Here is a 17,961-nt window from a genome sequence, read left to right as displayed (position 1 = left end):
AATGTAATGACATGAAAAAATACTAAATTCACAAAGCTTTTTATTTCTGGTTCTCAGGAGGATATACATTATACATTATAAAATATACATGCATTATACATAATATATATACATTATACATGATATATATATATATATATATATATATATATTGTCACTATGAAATTAGTGATAGATAGATAGATAGATAGATAGATAGATAGATAGATAGATAGATAGTCATACTTTTTCATTACCTTTAGATTATGACCTAACTCTTAAAATACAAAGAGAAAACAATATATTCCATTTGTTTATAACAACAAATTAAAAATTACATCAAGGTTTACCAAACTGGGGTTCATGAAGGAACTGTATAGGGGTTCATAAATTTAAAGAAAAGATGGTAATTAAATCATAAAAATGTAAAATTACAATAAATAATTTTAAAATAACACCAATCAAAATAAAACACTTACTAAAAAAGATTGAATGTAATCATGCAATCAAGAAAATCTAATCTAATTACAAGTACTTTATATTTGGAATCGGATTACATAATCCATATTATTTATAATCCATTTCTACGCAGCACTGATAGATAGATAGATAGATAGATAGATAGATAGATAGATAGATATTGTAACAAAATTCAATCAGAGTAAATATTCATAATAGTCATAATATAATATAAAAATAATATTAAAGTCACATTTGTGGAGATTTTGAAATACGAGGTGTTTAAAAATAAATGCACTAGCTTGTACTTACTTTCCCTTCCTTCTCTCTGTAGCACAGACCTATGGAATCAAAAAAGAGGCCATTTACAATGTGCAAGGGTGATGTTTTTCAGTGCATTGTGTGTGTGTGTAAATAGCTTCACTAATCATTGCATTTAAAAAGCGCTGATTTATGGCTGTTGTTGAATGCGGGCCATGATGAGAGGGCCGGTGGTAAGTGCATTTGGATGTCTCTGTGTGATGGTGGCGTAAATAGGTGCTTTATTTATTGCCGTGCTGGGGCCCTCCGTGTGGAAGAGCGCCTCCCCAAATTGAAATATAGCGCGAGTTTACTCTGCTGATTAGGGCTCGAGCGCTGCAGCCACCCAAGGCTATCATCAAACAGAGAATGGCGCGAGCTGACACCTAATTGTGGCAGGATTAATGTGCGCGGAGTGACAACAAATAACCCCGAGTGTCAGCGCGAGAGACTGGTGCCACACAACGGATGAGGCGCCGGGCCTTTGGTGTGGGGCCACGTGGGACCCTAATGTGGTGTAATCCGTGATAATCCTATAAAGGTGTTGGTACCCCTTTAGGGATTATAGGTGTCCTACTGAGAGACATTTTGTTTAGGATTCAAAAGATGAATTATTTGGTAACATTCCATTAGGCCTATAATATAATGAGCATTTGAATGTAGGATCTGTCCATAGGACAATACGCCTATTGTAGCGAAAAATTGAGGCATTTAAATTGATTGCAAGAATGAAAATAGCTAGCCAAAGTGTTTATGCAGCACTTAGGCCTACTTGTTTTGAACATGCTGATTTGTCGGGTACCATTCTTGTTAGATGTAATGGAGAAAACGGTCTCTTCCTGGTAGCCTATAAACTGAATTACAATTGCGTCGTCGTTCATGGCATTACATTTTTTTTTTTACAACGCATTATTTTCGTTGCATTGCTGTGGACTGAAATGCAATATTCCACTTAGTGTATGTTAAGGATGCTACCTCAGGAAAATAATTTATTATCTGTAGTTTCATTGTATCTGAATTGAATTCAAAAATTGGTGTGTGTGCATGTGTGACTGAATAACTTATTTTATAAATAGATATGTAGTAGATCATTTGACAGCATAATCATAGACAGACAGACAGACAGATAGATAGATAGATAGATAGATAGATAGATAGAATGACTGATAGATGACAGATAGTTTGATGGGTTCATAAGTTTAAAGAAAGCTAATAATTAAATTATAAAACATGTCAACTCAAAATAAATCATTTTAAAATAACACAAATCAAAATAAAAACCTTACTAAAAAAGATTAAATGTAATAATTTAGTAAATAAAAAAAGTAGCTGTAGTCTGATTAGGAGTATTTAAAAATGTAATTTGATCTAATTACAAGTACTTCTGTAACACTTTACTTTAAGGTGTCCTTGTTACACGTTACATGTACATAATTACATGTAACTAAACTGAACTCTAATCCTTACTCTAACCATATAGTGTGTTGATTGTAGTTATGTAGTTAATTAATATTACTCAGTATTTAAATGCACTGTAACATTATATAGCTAATTACACTGTGACAAGGACACCTTAAAATAAAGTAACCCATATTTGGAATTTGATAATGTAATCCAAATTACTTGTAATCTGTTACAGCACTGATAGATAGATAGATAGATAGATAGTTGTTTTATAAATAGATATGTGAAGTAGTAGCTAATGTGGCAGCATAATGAACTTTGTGGGCTGTTATTATCTTTGCTTCATTTGAACACATTTTGCAAGCAGATAATATTCCCAAACTCCTAATATAACCACCCATACACACACACACACACACTCGCACACAGAGTGAACGGCAAGCGTCTCTCTACAGATGCTCATCCAAGCGTTACCATATAAACTTCCAATAAAACGGAGCCGCGTGATGACCTTTACCATAATTCATCACGGAGCGCGCCGGTGACTGAGGGGGGCCCTTCACAGACCGATAATTTGATTACCACAACATCTGTAACATCAATAATGTCCGATGAGATTGTTTTGCGCAACCAAACATGGCGTGGCCATAAAAGAGAGAGAGGGAGAGAGAAGGTGTCATCATCTCTTTGACATTTTACTTGCATTTCTGATTAGGTGAGCGCGCAAGATTAGAGAATATCCACGTGGCCACGTCAGGACGTTTGACGATGACTGCCATATGCCGTATTGGCCAAGCGTCATCATACTTTGCCAAGTATTGCATATCTCAGTTCTTTAATGTCATGTGTGATTAAATGGAGTTGGTTTGACTGAGGCGAGCTTAAACTGACACTGTCGTGCCCCTGATTACCCTAAATCACTTTTCATGCTCTTGAATTTGTCTCACCTGCTTTATAATGAGTTTAAATCGTAGGTGAGACGCGCAGTCCGTCTGCGCGGGTTTAAAACGCGCGGGAAACACTTAGAACTGGATATAAATGTTTTGCCTAACCAGAGGAAGCATTGCGCTCACAATCCAATCGCGTGATCCATTAAGCTCATTTATTAAACGCAATTTGCCTTGTGTCATTGGCTTGAGTAACGCCTCGGAGTTGAGAACGGTAAGACACACACTCGACCACCGGGCGGGACAGCGGTGAAACACGGATCTGACACGCCGAATTAGGAGGCAATTAAGAGAAGGTGGTTCCCGGGTAAACGGTGGACACCTATGGACAGCGCTGGGCGAGTGTAATGTCAGCTTAATTGCTATATTCTGATCGCTCTTTAATGGCGCTATCACCTGCTGAAGCCTTGAACGCTGTGCGGAAGCACTTGATGGGTGTTCTGGTCAATGTGGTGACCAGTTAAAAAGTTGAACTAGGCCTATAAGGTTTTGCTTCAAAAGAACAGTCCATGTCGGTATTTCATAATTTTTATGCGTACTATTATCTACGATTTCTTTTTTTAAATAAAAAAGCATATATTTGTAAAAAAAAAATAATAAAATTGAAAAATATATTTTTGTAATGATTTACCCAGCTAACAAAAATATAAGAACGTTTTGCTTACGTTCCCATTAAGTTATGAAAACTTTATTTTCTTCTGAATGTCAATTAAATGTTTTAAAAATGTGTTTACTTTGTTTAATGGTAAGATAATAAATGATAAAATATTCAATTTTATAATTTTGTAAACATTGCAGGAACATTAGCTACTTTTGAATGTCCTCTAAACATTCTGAAACATTTAGTAACATTTAACAAATTTCAGACAAACATCCAACTCAAACATTTTTTTTAAAATAAGCATTCTATGAATGATGTATAAATACTAATCTTTTGTGGTAACGTTTTGAGAACATTATTAAAGACTGAACAAAAGTCCTGTTACAGGAAGCGTTACAGGAAGAATGTTTTGTTCATAACTTTTAAGAGGACCTTCAGAGGACGTTTTGAGAATGTTTCAGCTGGGTAGGTAAAAACAGCCACTGTAAAACCACACTATAAAACGTTCACTAGGAGAGAGAGAAAAAAATCAGCTATACAATAAAGGTATATATAAAAAAAAAACTGAACTGTCTTCTTAGAACACGTTTTAAATGTTGTCATTTTATGCATTTAATAATTCCAATATATGTTGGGCAAAACACTTATTTCATATTTTTGTTACTCTCTATCTTTGCTGTCTCATTAATCATTTTGAGCTTAAAACTTATTAAAATCCATTTCAAATGAGTCTATTTAAAGACATTGACAATTTATCCATAGTGGGACAACATTAACTGCAAAGTGTTTAATGAACAGTATCTTTTTTTTTTCCAGAGCAACGATGGTGGAAATCGTTAGTAGACTCTAATGTATGTATCTATACATACATTGACATCAAAAATAAAACCAGCCTGAGAAATATTTACTGGAGTAAAGGGTGTGACAACTAGCCCCCCGGTCTCCCCTACTATATGCAGGCTTTTTCTCCTCCAATGTTCTCCACACATAAATAGCCAAAATGCATGCAAAGTCATGCATTTGCATGTTTTGCATGCCTATTCCAGCAGGGCTGGAGCAGAAGGTTGGTGGTGTGCGGGGCTTGCGAGGTTTTGCCGGTCTGCATGACGCCGTTCCCATACGCAGAGATGCATGATTAGTTGTGGTTTGTGTTAACTACGTACACGTTTTTGTGTACCACTTTAAATCATCTTTGTTTGTGTTTTGCAATCCCCCATTTGTTCTAGTTTGTGATGGCTGTTTTCTTGCCCCTGGTTTTCACTAGGCATATTTAAGGCCAAGCGCACGCAGGCAGCAGAGGCACTATGTTCAAGGTTGAGTTACTTTTGGGGCTTTTTCGTGTGAGCTATTTGTCTCAGCAGTCAGTACTGTTAATGTTACATTAGGTGTTTGATGTTTCATCATTTCAACCAATATTGCGTGAGATAACGAATGTAAAATGAAACCGCTAGGAACACGTTTGAATTCCCTCAGAAGGTGCGGGGAAAAATTCCACGCGCCATGCCTATTAGCCTGGGTAATTTATTTTGTGTATGTCAGAAAACAAGAAGGCCCGAAAAAGAATATGGGGCTTTCTTTTCCATTACCAAACATTACAATCTTATTTCCATCACTGCACCGTTAAGTAATTTGCGAAAAGCCAACAGAGTCTGGCGCGCCACGCGCGTGGCGTGTGTTTAAACCCATTACTTTACCTTTTAATCAAACCTTGCGCTTGTGTCAAAATGCGCCGTTTTCGCCATGCATCTCTCTGAGCTCGTTCCAGTTCACCGGATGACCTTGAAAATGTTTGCTCTCCTAAACGTTGTCGTCTCTCTCTCTCTCTCTCTCTCTCCCTCTCTCTCTCTCTCTCTCTCTCTCGTACACACACCATGCAATGTTTCCATTGTTATAATATCCTTGTTTCAATCCATTTAACTTTTTAAATTGTCACAGTAATTTCTCTCATTTCGACCTGATTATATGAGGTTTTCAGAATATCAGCTTGATTTTCATCATCACAATTATATTCAAAGCGGTCAAAAAGTGTAATTAACTCATCACTGCAGGTTGTAACTGTTATCTTACCAATTTAAGGCAGCAATTTTAAGGTAGGCAAATTAACTGCTTTTTTACTGCACACAACTGTGCATAGAGATGATAGGTAATTCAGTGAAAATGATATGTTTCCATATATAAATATATTGTCAGATTTTGTACAGTAGGCTATTTGTGGAAAGTTCTAAACGGTCTTTCTAATAAACACTTTTTAGTGTCACCTTTATGTATCAAATGGTGTAGAAATGTTCAATTAGCCTATTGACAAAGAAACGGCAAGTAAACATTGTAAAGTAGAAAGACTGAAATAGTATTTGAAATAGTAGCCTAGGCTTTTTTAAAACATTTGGCTGAATGAACTCTATTTGCATACAATTCTATTTACAATTATCTATTTTCACATATAAATACATATAGCCTACATTTCAACTGCGTTTTCGATCATTTCAGGAACCGGAAGTCGCATTCACGCAGGCAGCAGAGGCACTATGTTCAAGGTTGAGTTACTTTTGGGGCTTTTTCGTGTGAGCTATTTGTCTCAGCAGTCAGTACTGTTAATGTTACATTAGGTGTTTGATGTTTCATCATTTCAACCAATATTGCGTGAGATAACGAATGTAAAATGAAACCGCTAGGAACACGTTTGAATTCCCTCAGAAGGTGCGGGGAAAAATTCCACGCGCCATGCCTATTAGCCTGGGTAATTTATTTTGTGTATGTCAGAAAACAAGAAGGCCCGAAAAAGAATATGGGGCTTTCTTTTCCATTACCAAACATTACAATCTTATTTCCATCACTGCACCGTTAAGTAATTTGCGAAAAGCCAACAGAGTCTGGCGCGCCACGCGCGTGGCGTGTGTTTAAACCCATTACTTTACCTTTTAATCAAACCTTGCGCTTGTGTCAAAATGCGCCGTTTTCGCCATGCATCTCTCTGAGCTCGTTCCAGTTCACCGGATGACCTTGAAAATGTTTGCTCTCCTAAACGTTGTCGTCTCTCTCTCTCTCTCTCTCTCTCCCTCTCTCTCTCTCTCTCTCTCTCTCGTACACACACCATGCAATGTTTCCATTGTTATAATATCCTTGTTTCAATCCATTTAACTTTTTAAATTGTTTAAATTTTAAATTTCTCTCATTTCGACCTGATTATATGAGGTTTTCAGCTCTCTCTCTCGTACACACACCATGCAATGTTTCCATTGTTATAATATCCTTGTTTCAATCCATTTAACTTTTTAAATTGTCACAGTAATTTCTCTCATTTCGACCTGATTATATGAGGTTTTCAGAATATCAGCTTGATTTTCATCATCACAATTATATTCAAAGCGGTCAAAAAGTGTAATTAACTCATCACTGCAGGTTGTAACTGTTATCTTACCAATTTAAGGCAGCAATTTTAAGGTAGGCAAATTAACTGCTTTTTTACTGCACACAACTGTGCATAGAGATGATAGGTAATTCAGTGAAAATGATATGTTTCCATATATAAATATATTGTCAGATTTTGTACAGTAGGCTATTTGTGGAAAGTTCTAAACGGTCTTTCTAATAAACACTTTTTAGTGTCACCTTTATGTATCAAATGGTGTAGAAATGTTCAATTAGCCTATTGACAAAGAAACGGCAAGTAAACATTGTAAAGTAGAAAGACTGAAATAGTATTTGAAATAGTAGCCTAGGCTTTTTTAAAACATTTGGCTGAATGAACTCTATTTGCATACAATTCTATTTACAATTATCTATTTTCACATATAAATACATATAGCCTACATTTCAACCGCGTTTTCGATCATTTCAGGAACCGGAAGTCGCATTCACCTGAGGAAGTAACCGACAGAACGCCGCTTGAGCGCTTTTCGTTAGAGTGCGTATATCGTATACGTAGGGCCTACATCAACAAAACATGAATAACGTCGTTGTTTAACACAATATTACTTTTATATCACAGGTATATAAAACGATTTATATCACAATTATTTTTGTTGATTGGCGCCAAATAGCCTACAGTTTGGTTGCGCGAGAATCTCGACAGAAAATACTGACAGGAATTTCTTTTTAAAAAGTGGTTCTTCTGAGAGGTATTAAGTTTTAACTTATCAAATTAATATACCGCAAAGGATTAAACACTTTAAAGATCGATTAACAACTCAAATTAATCATTAGGTGACTGTTGCCTTGTGTGACGAGCGCAATCGAGAAAACGTACATGCACTCGCGTTTAGGATTAGCTGTATGATTGTTGGAAGACTTGTGTGTGTGTGTGTGTGCGCGTTTTTGTGACAAATGAGGACATAAATTTGTATAATGACAAAGGTATGACATAGGTATTACAAGGAGAAGGTGACTTTTCAGGACATTACCCCATGTCCCCACTTTTCAAAACGTTTATAAATCACACAGAATGGAGTGTATTGAAAACCTGAAATAGCACAAAGTTTCCTGTGAGGGGTAGGTTTAGGGGTAGGGTTGGTGTAGGGCAATAGAATATACGGTCTGTACAGTAGAAAAACCATTACGCCTATGGGATGTCCCCACTTTTCACAAAAACAAACCTGCTGTGTGTGTGTGTGTGTGTGTGTGTGTTTGAGTAGGTGGGGAGGGGACATGTTAGTTGCTTTCGGCTGTGATTTATCGCAGTCCCGGGGAACGCGGCTCCCGTTCCTGTCCTAACGCATTTCAGCGCGCGCATCAGCCGTGATTAAACACCTGCTATGGCGCGCGAACAAAGCGCGCTAATCCAATATGTATCTCTGACATCTTAAATATCGTCCAATCCCCCGGCATCACGCGCAGCTTTTCCGCAAGATGGAATTCTAAAACATATTTTTCTAATTTATGGACGGACGATAAATCAAAATTAAGCCGTGGACAATGAAATATACATCAGCGTGCTGAGAACAGGCTTGAAATGCAGCTACAGGCTCTAGCGTGTGCATAGGTGTGTGGGGGTTGTAGTGGGGATTGTGGTCTTGCTTTATGAAACATCAGACATGCAGAAGCCAAATTCTGTCCCTATATAAAATCTACCATGCCGAAATACCACACTGCTATGCAGCGATTAAGCACTTGCATTTTATCCATTGCATTTATAGCGCTAGGCTATAGGCCTAATAAGAATTATGAATAACCTTTGATGTAAAACACATTTTAGAACAACAGTATTCCTCCAAATGCTGTCCCAACTAAAAGAGATATATGCACAAATCATTTCATAATGCTCGATATTTCTGTTTTGTTCAAGGTTTGTGAGTTCCCAGAATGCATTGCAGCATGAAGTATAATGTTACAGCGTTATTGTTTTACTTTATTTATGAAGTGTAGGCCTAGTTGTTTTTGCCATTACTATTAGTTATTGTGTGGTGATGCAAAAAGCGCATTTTTATGATTGATAGATTATCCTAATTGAAGATTGTGCGTTAAAAGATCAAAGATCTGGGTCTGTATGAATCTGTTGCACTTACTATCTTTGCTTAGATGCTTATGCTTTCTTGCAAAGATTGCACTGAAGAGTTTTTTTAACACGTTGAGAGTCATATAAACCTAAATCAGGAATGATCTAATGACAACTTAATTCATAATGCTCTAAACAGTACATCTGAATCTTGATTGAAGTAATTTCAATGTATTGCTTTAATAAGACATAGGCCTATAAGACAAAATGCAAATTGCCTAAACAAAGTTTTTCACTGATGAGAATTAAAACAAAACAGGAAACTTTTAAAAGAGATTATTTTTTGGTTTAACAGTATTTACAATAACAGTAACTGGAAGTTTGGCAAGTTGAGTTACTTTTTCTTTTCACTCAAGATAATTTTGCTCAAATCTTTTTACACACTATATACAGACCTATAATTGTTTGGTGTCTTTTATCCTAGATCTTAAAATCTGCGTTTGCGTCACTAAACCTACATTCTTCTGCAAGGCATCTGACCTTTGTAATGTATGAGGTGAGTTTATGCATTTTATATAAATCCTAATTTAATTTGCATACTCTTTTGTCATTTAGATCATAGCCAGTGAGTCCTATATGGTGCTGTTGTTTTCTTTGGTGCTAGATTGCTTGCTCTCAGACAGATATAAAGGAAAGCCATTCTCTCCGGTCACTGTCCCGGTGACGCTTATTATTTGTGACTCTTCAATTCCACAGTTTCCCTGAATTCTCAGCACATTCTGCCCAGTGTATTACGCGCCGTGAAATACTCGGACATCAGTCGCATGTCTGTGGCCCTATAGCCACATAATGGATTCAGCACCCTGTTCTCATGCTTGGAAACAACCCAACATCAGTGGCCCTATGACCGCTGAAACAAAGAAAATATCTGACCATCGCTTTGTCTGCCCTTACAGGCTTTTATTCCGGATTTCCATGCTGAACGAAGGCCAGGAGAAATGGCTCGGTGCAGAAATAATACTTCATCAGACTGACCTAGTTTGCAGGACCGCGGGTGCTTGCAAAGGATAATTGTTTGTAATCATCTTAATTAATATAATAATCATCTAATTTTATACCTCCTAATGAAAATTAAGTGCATTTTGATGCATAAGTTGTAATCAGCAGGCCAAGTAATTCATCTAATGATTTGTAACGGTGTTTATTCAAATAAGCAAACAATTTAATGCATTAATTTATACAGATTAAAACTTTGCAGGCTCAAACAGGGCGGTGGAGGTAGACCTGCAAGGCTCTTTTACATTTCAACACCTTCAAACAGTCTTTAAACCTGTATAGAAAACAAAAGGTTGTAAATATTACAATAAATATAATGGGTCAATGACAAACAAGGATGCCTGATATAATAAAAAATGAGCAGTCTAGTTTAAAATACATCTCTGTTCCAAAATAAAAATGGTTAAACTGGTTGTTTTGCTGAAAATTTGTTCACTAAGAGCATCATTTGTCTAACTTTAATTTAATGACCAGTGACAATCTCAGTAACTCACAATATTGACCTGCATATCATGTGGCATAATGTAGGCCACAGAGTGTAGATGAAAATAAGTCCAGAATTAATCAAATATAAATAGGTTATGAAGACTTAGTTATGATTTCATGCCTGTGCAACTAAAATGCGGAAGACTGATATAGGCTTTTTTATGAATTAATATTATTTTTATAGTGGGCTCATTGGAATAATGCTGTCATATGTATGTTTTGTAACCACAGCATTTTTTGTGATATTCAGAAAGAAAATCTGTTTCTTGTATTCCTGCAGACATGTTTAATTTTAGGATGTTTAATGTCACATTTCTATTGTCTTTTGCTTTCAGATCTTCTGTGAATCGTTTCCATCAATGCATCAGTCAATCAATCTTCACCAACACCACACGCCATCAGCAACTCCATTTTGTTGTTTCTTCTAATGGAAGCGGCTCTCCATGAGAGTTCTGATGAGTTCGAGTGATGAACGAGGACACAGTTTGGTGAGAGTAAGTGAAAATCACACTCTCTTCCTCCACTCAGCGACTTTTATGTAAAACAGTACAATTAAACAATGTCCTGAAAATGAATGTATGCTGGAAACATGAGGCTCGTTTGGCTGATGAATGGCCGCACTTTGGATCAAACGCGATTTTAGTTGAGTGTGCGTTTAATACTGCTCTCATTGAAGTATTTCAAACTGAATTTCATGTATTTATTTATTTTTAGCTTTATTTATTTTTAGATTTTTTAAATATTTTATTAGCTTTGTTGTTGTTTTTATGTGTCATTAAAACTTGCCTTTTTTCCTCCCAAAAAATGGTTTAGCAGTTTTCACTGCTTAGGCTGGTCTGTTTTGATGGTTTAAGAGGGGGTTTGAGCAATTCTCAGCTGGTCAGGCAGGAACACCATCTGTTAGAGCTGTTTGACCAGGCTGAAAGACCAGCTAAACCATTTTAGACAGGTTTAAGCTGTTTTAGTTTTTTTTGTTTTCCAGAAGGGTTTATTATTATTGTCATTAACTTTAGTAGTAGTTGTAGGCCTACTGTTGTTGTTCCTGATGTACTTTATTGCAGAAGTGTTTACAGCAGTCGAGTTGTTCTACATCATGGCCGTTTTAGTTGCTTTTTCGTGAGTGAGAGCGGGCGAGGGAATTTTCATTCCAGCTTTTGCCTCAGTTCGGCCCCTGAAACAGGGGGATGTGATCAATCTGCCGCCTATTAAGGCCGTTAATTGATAATGCATACTAATTAGGCAGAGCTTTGGTACTTTAGAGACTTTGAGGAGGTAATTGTCGGCACGAGTCCAAATGTAGTTTAAAAAGCAGTCTGCACGAGGTGAAAAATTTCACTCTGCTGGCGGCGTGAGGGGCCTGTAATGAACTGCATTCATAAACATGTTCCAGTGCACACGTACCAGTAAAAGGTTTGGGGTCAGTAAGATTGTTTTTGGAAAGAAATTAATACTTTTATTCAGTAAGGACGCATGAATTTGATGCAAAGTGACAGGAAAGACATTTATAATGTTACAAAAGATTTCTATTTAATTAAATGATGTCCTTTTGCATTTTCTGTTCATCAAAGAATCTTGAAAAAATGAAGAAAAAAAAACTTATTTTCCCTCAAAAATATAAAGCAGCACAACTGTTTTCAACATTTTGAGCATCAAATCAGGATATTAGAATGATTTCTGAAGAATCATATAACACTGAAGACTGGCGTAATGATTCTGGAAATTCAGCTTTGCCTCACAGAAATAAATTACATCTTAAAACATATTGAAATAGAAAACAGTTATTTTAAATTGTATTATGAATTAATATTATTTTTATAGTGGGCTCATTGGAATAATGCTGTCATATGTATGTTTTGTAACCACAGCATTTTTTGTGATATTCAGAAAGAAAATCTGTTTCTTGTATTCCTGCAGACATGTTTAATTTTAGGATGTTTAATGTCACATTTCTATTGTCTTTTGCTTTCAGATCTTCTGTGAATCGTTTCCATCAATGCATCAGTCAATCAATCTTCACCAACACCACACGCCATCAGCATCTCTATTTTGTTGTTTCTTCTAATGAAAACAGCTCTCCATGAGAGTTCTGATGAGTTCGAGTGATGAACGAGGACACAGTTTGGTGAGAGTAAGTGAAAATCACACTCTCTTCCTCCACTCAGCGACTTTTATGTAAAACAGTACAATTAAACAATGTCCTGAAAATGAATGTATGCTGGAAACATGAGGCTCGTTTGGCTGATGAATGGCCGCACTTTGGATCAAATGCGATTTTAGTTGAGTGTGCGTTTAATACTGCTCTCATTGAAGTATTTCAGACCGATTTTCATTTGTTGAATTTAATAATTTTTAGCTTTATTTATTTTTAGTTTTTTTTATATATATATTTTATTAGCTTTGTTGTTGTTTTTATTTATCATTTAAACTTGCCTTTTTTTCTCCCCTGGTCAGGCCGGTCTGTTTTGATGGTTTGAGCACATCTCAGCTGGTCAGGCAGGAACACCATCTGTTAGAGCTGTTTGACCAGGCTGAAAGACCAGCTAAACCATTTTAGACAGGTTTAAGCTGTTTTAGTTTTTTTTGTTTTCCAGAAGGGTTTATTATTATTGTCATTAACTTTAGTAGTAGTTGTAGGCCTACTGTTGTTGTTCCTGATGTACTTTATTGCAGAAGTGTTTACAGCAGTCGAGTTGTTCTACATCATGGCCGTTTTAGTTGCTTTTTCGTGAGTGAGAGCGGGCGAGGGAATTTTCATTCCAGCTTTTGCCTCAGTTCGGCCCCTGAAACAGGGGGATGTGATCAATCTGCCGCCTATTAAGGCCGTTAATTGATAATGCATACTAATTAGGCAGAGCTTTGGTACTTTAGAGACTTTGAGGAGGTAATTGTCGGCACGAGTCCAAATGTAGTTTAAAAAGCAGTCTGCACGAGGTGAAAAATTTCACTCTGCTGGCGGCGTGAGGGGCCTGTAATGAACTGCATTCATAAACATGTTCCAGTGCACACGTACCAGTAAAAGGTTTGGGGTCAGTAAGATTGTTTTTGGAAAGAAATTAATACTTTTATTCAGTAAGGACGCATGAATTTGATGCAAAGTGACAGGAAAGACATTTATAATGTTACAAAAGATTTCTATTTAATTAAATGATGTCCTTTTGCATTTTCTGTTCATCAAAGAATCTTGAAAAAATGAAGAAAAAAAAACTTATTTTCCCTCAAAAATATAAAGCAGCACAACTGTTTTCAACATTTTGAGCATCAAATCAGGATATTAGAATGATTTCTGAAGAATCATATAACACTGAAGACTGGCGTAATGATTCTGGAAATTCAGCTTTGCCTCACAGAAATAAATTACATCTTAAAACATATTGAAATAGAAAACAGTTATTTTAAATTGTAATAATATTTCACAATACTACACTTTTTACTGTATTTTTTGATCAAATAAATACAGCCTTGGTGAGCATATTCTTTCAAAATCATTTAAAAAGTCTTACAACTCCAAACTTTTGAATGGTTAGCAGAAAATAATTTTGTAACTTTATACAACATATTATAACTATTTAGCAATTTTAATCAACAATGGCTTAAGCTAAAACCATTGAAGTACCTTTATTTTGAAGAGTGACGATAGGACATTACAATTTTGTTCCAAATTCAAAGCAAATAATGTTTGGAGCAGGTTAGCTATGTCAAACGCAGATGAAGCGTCCTTGCATGAAGGTTGTTTGCATGTTGCATTCCAAAGGCAGGCCCACACAAACTTCTCTTCTGTCAATGCGTGCATGGTCATCTTGAGTGAGACGCATTGAACTTCACTTGATGCAACATCAAGCAGCCCTTGACAAGCATGCATCAAAGCACGCAGCTCTAATTAAACTAGATCAACATGTGAGAATATTTGTTCCTTTTCAGTGTCAAAATCAAGACCCTTTGAACCGTCAATCTCCCACGCAAATGAGCGTGTCTGTCTGCCGTGTATAGAGGCTGGGTGTGATGTTGTCAAAAGCCGTTGCCATGGCGGTTTGTTGTGGTGCTCAACCCGAATTTGTTCCCCTTTGCTCCGCGCGTCCCTCACAAGTGAAGCCTGTGGCGTGTGTCTGAAGGTTGTCACATGCTGTTTTCTGTCCGAACGGTTCATGGACATCCTTTAAAACGAGTGGCAGTATTAATATTTATTCAAAACTTCAAAACTAATTCTTTGTAGTGAGAGATTTGCAATCAAAAAAAGCTTACATACACTGCAAATAATTACTTTTTGAAGATTACTGGAGGACGTTTTACAAGAAAATACAATTTCAGTCTTTCTATTTCAAAATTTCAGTTCTTTCAGTGTTATTTGCTGTTTCTTTGTACCAAATTGTAAAATTGACTAGCAGTTTCTGAGTACAAATGCAGGTCTTAAAAAGTCTTAATTTACTCATCCACAAATTAAAGACTTAAAAGGTCTTAAATCAGAACAGAAAGTCTTAAATTCTTAAAGAAATGGTATTAAATGTTGCACGCACAAATGCATGTTTTCCTCAGTATTTTTGTCTTGTCTTCCAATGCAAAGACTTGTTTTCTGAGAAACTGAACAAAATAGACATTTGCACTGCAAAAACAAATATACTAAAGAAGAACATCACTTTCTTGCAGTATGACCAGAAGGTACAGTATGCACGCCTTAAGCTATTTTTTGTAAAATGTATTAAAAAGTAGTGGTGATTTTACACTTATAGAACATGCTGAGTCTTGACATATGATGAGATTTATGAGAGATTGAGCAAATCAAATTAAATGACGGGTTGAAATAAATATAGCCGGGTCACGGCACCACCAAGGCCTGGTGTAATATTCCTTGTGGTCATAAAATGCATTTAACTAATTTGTCCTCACATACAGTTTTTTTCCCTTGAAAATGTGTGAATCTGTTTATATAGCCTAGCCTCTTTCTGTTTCTCTCCTTCCCTGTCTACCTTGTTTTTTTTGTTTTTTTTTTGGATTTGTTTGTTTCCTGCTTTTCTCGAGAGGTGCGTGAAGACAGACAAGCTTGCCACATTCATTTTCTGATCAAAGCTGTTTGATTTGGTCAATTTTGCCACATTGGAGACGTTCTCTATTACTGAGATAAATAGCCCCAGGCTAACTGTCAACCAAAACTTGTAAGCTAATAAATTATTCCAATTTCTCCCTGCCGGATTTCTCCTGGGAGATAGCCTCTAGGAAATACACTTTTTGATTAGTAAATTTCTGTGTGTGTGTGTCTGGACATTTGGATGTGTCGTCTTTGATTAGCGGTGGCCCTGTTAGAGCCGAGGGCGGCAGCGGGGCTGTCAGTCGAGCGCAGACTCTAATGCATAATGCATTGACACAACCGGCTTTCTGCCACCTCCCTCTACCAGAGCGAACGCTGGTGGACCTGGTTCCCCTCACCTGAGAGCTCCCTCTCTCTATCTTTCTCTCTCGCTGTCCCTTTCTTGGCTAACCGGCTCAGGAAATAAAGCATCGTGACAGATCCTCGCTCGCTGCAGACCTGTAGTTATGAGTGCCCGGCACACACACACACACTTGGAAGTTGGAAATGGGTTGACTTGAGCTGAAAGTGTGCAATCAGCAGAATAGGGTAGAGCTGTTTGACTGATTGGCTGTTGGGAAATTGATCTCCACCCACTGGCCCAATAACCCCCCACCTGCCCTCTCTCTCTTTTTTCTACACTTCTCTTTTATCGGTCTTCTTTTCTCTTTTACCTCTTTTTGCAGGCGCCAGCACTCAATCTGAAGTCATTCTGTGCATTGCTGACAGAAAAATGCTGGTTCTGGCTCTGCATTGAACCCGTTAACTTGTTTTTTTTAACCCAGTGTCCTCACCAAATACAGTTTTCAAAACTAAATGCAAATGAAAATAGATGATACAAAACACATTTTTTTGACTGTCAACACATCAAGTGTCCAATGCAGCATGCCTTTAGTTGCCATCCAGCCTGTTTCTTTAATTTAGCTTTGAATTTATTTACAAATAGCACAGGTATTATATGACTTTTAAATATGTAAAAAAAAAAAAATGGTGTAAATTATTTAAAAATACAGCATGTACATATAAATATGCATTTATTACTAAGGTAGAAAAGGTACAAAGCGATAAGCAAAAGATACAATTATTTTTACATGTATTAATTGTATGAATTTGAAGTAAAATATTTTAAATATATTTTTAAATGATATGTATATGTGCTAATATTTATAACATACTTTGTACAGATGTAAGGTACAAGTGTACAAACCTCTAATGGTACAGGTTTTCAATTTTTTTTCTATTTATAATATATCATGCAGTATATTATCAAATAAATGATTTGTTATATGATAAATGATGTGCTATGTTTGTTTTTGGTCAGGTCATGGAGTACAGTAGTCAGTTCCTTCATCACTTGAATCTCAAGTCAAAGGAAAGTGGGCCAGTTTTGAGAGAGGTTTGCGGTCACTCGCACCATTTTTTTAGTGGAAAACTGGTAAATCTCACTTTTTTTTTTATTTCCCTTCATATCCTCTATTTCACTTGTCCTTTTCTAATATTTGCTCTTTGTTGACCCCTGTTCCCTTTTTCCACCCCTCTATATCCCCCCTCCGCCTCCTTTTTGTGTCTTTCCATGTGCTGTGACTCAATAACTCCCAGCATGCAGTTTGAGCGCGCACACACACATGAACGGAGGAGTACAGAACAAACACATCTCCTGGATCCTGAGCACCAAAAACTACACTCATCATTTATCAGCTAGCTAAATGCCTGCCCAAACCATTACCCTCCCCAAAGCAGCCAGCGGGATGGGAGGGGAGGAGAGGAGCGAGGCGAGGCGCTGCGCTGGGTGAATTAAACTTTTGAGGGTTCAGCGCTTTCCCACTTTGGCGGCTGATTTTTTTTTTTTTTAGTTAAACAGTAATGGCTGACTACATACTCTGTTGTTGAGGGTAATTTTTATGTACCACTGCGTTAACTGCTGGAGTGGACTGAAGGAAATTTGATGGACAAAGTACTAACAGGCCCATGTTGTGTCTGTGGAGGATAAAATGATGTCAGTAATTTTGTGACTTTTTAAATTATGTTTTATGTGTCAGTTATGGTATAATGGCTTTCTACAAAGATAATCTATTTAAAATTATTCTATACACTATAGAAAGGCTTGTTTATTTTATACAAGGATATTATTACAGTATTTTTAATGGTTTTGCTCACCAAAGCTGCATTAATTTCATTAAAAATACAGTAAAAACATTAAATATTATTACAATTTAAAATAACTGTTTTCTATTTTAAT

At 36.5% G+C, this 17,961-nt stretch overlaps 1 long non-coding RNA gene across 1 annotated transcript; it reads left to right on the top strand.

Annotated features, from left to right (window-relative positions):
* The first annotated feature begins 7,531 nt into the window (after positions 1 to 7,531).
* Positions 7,532 to 17,541, top strand: LOC107663063 (uncharacterized). Its single transcript, XR_001631283.1, has 6 exons — positions 7,532 to 7,556; positions 9,606 to 9,677; positions 10,078 to 10,194; positions 10,999 to 11,157; positions 17,044 to 17,157; positions 17,322 to 17,541. It is a non-coding gene; the product is annotated as an uncharacterized LOC107663063 (long non-coding RNA).
* The last annotated feature ends 420 nt before the right edge of the window (positions 17,542 to 17,961 follow it).

Source organism: Sinocyclocheilus anshuiensis, unplaced genomic scaffold (genome assembly GCF_001515605.1).
Source record: "Sinocyclocheilus anshuiensis isolate Anshui unplaced genomic scaffold, SAMN03320099.WGS_v1.1 scaffold457, whole genome shotgun sequence".
In the NCBI taxonomy this organism is placed as follows: Eukaryota; Metazoa; Chordata; class Actinopteri; order Cypriniformes; family Cyprinidae; genus Sinocyclocheilus; species Sinocyclocheilus anshuiensis.
The sequence above is the reverse complement of the archived record's forward strand: the minus strand, read 5'-3'. Positions and strand labels throughout refer to the sequence as shown.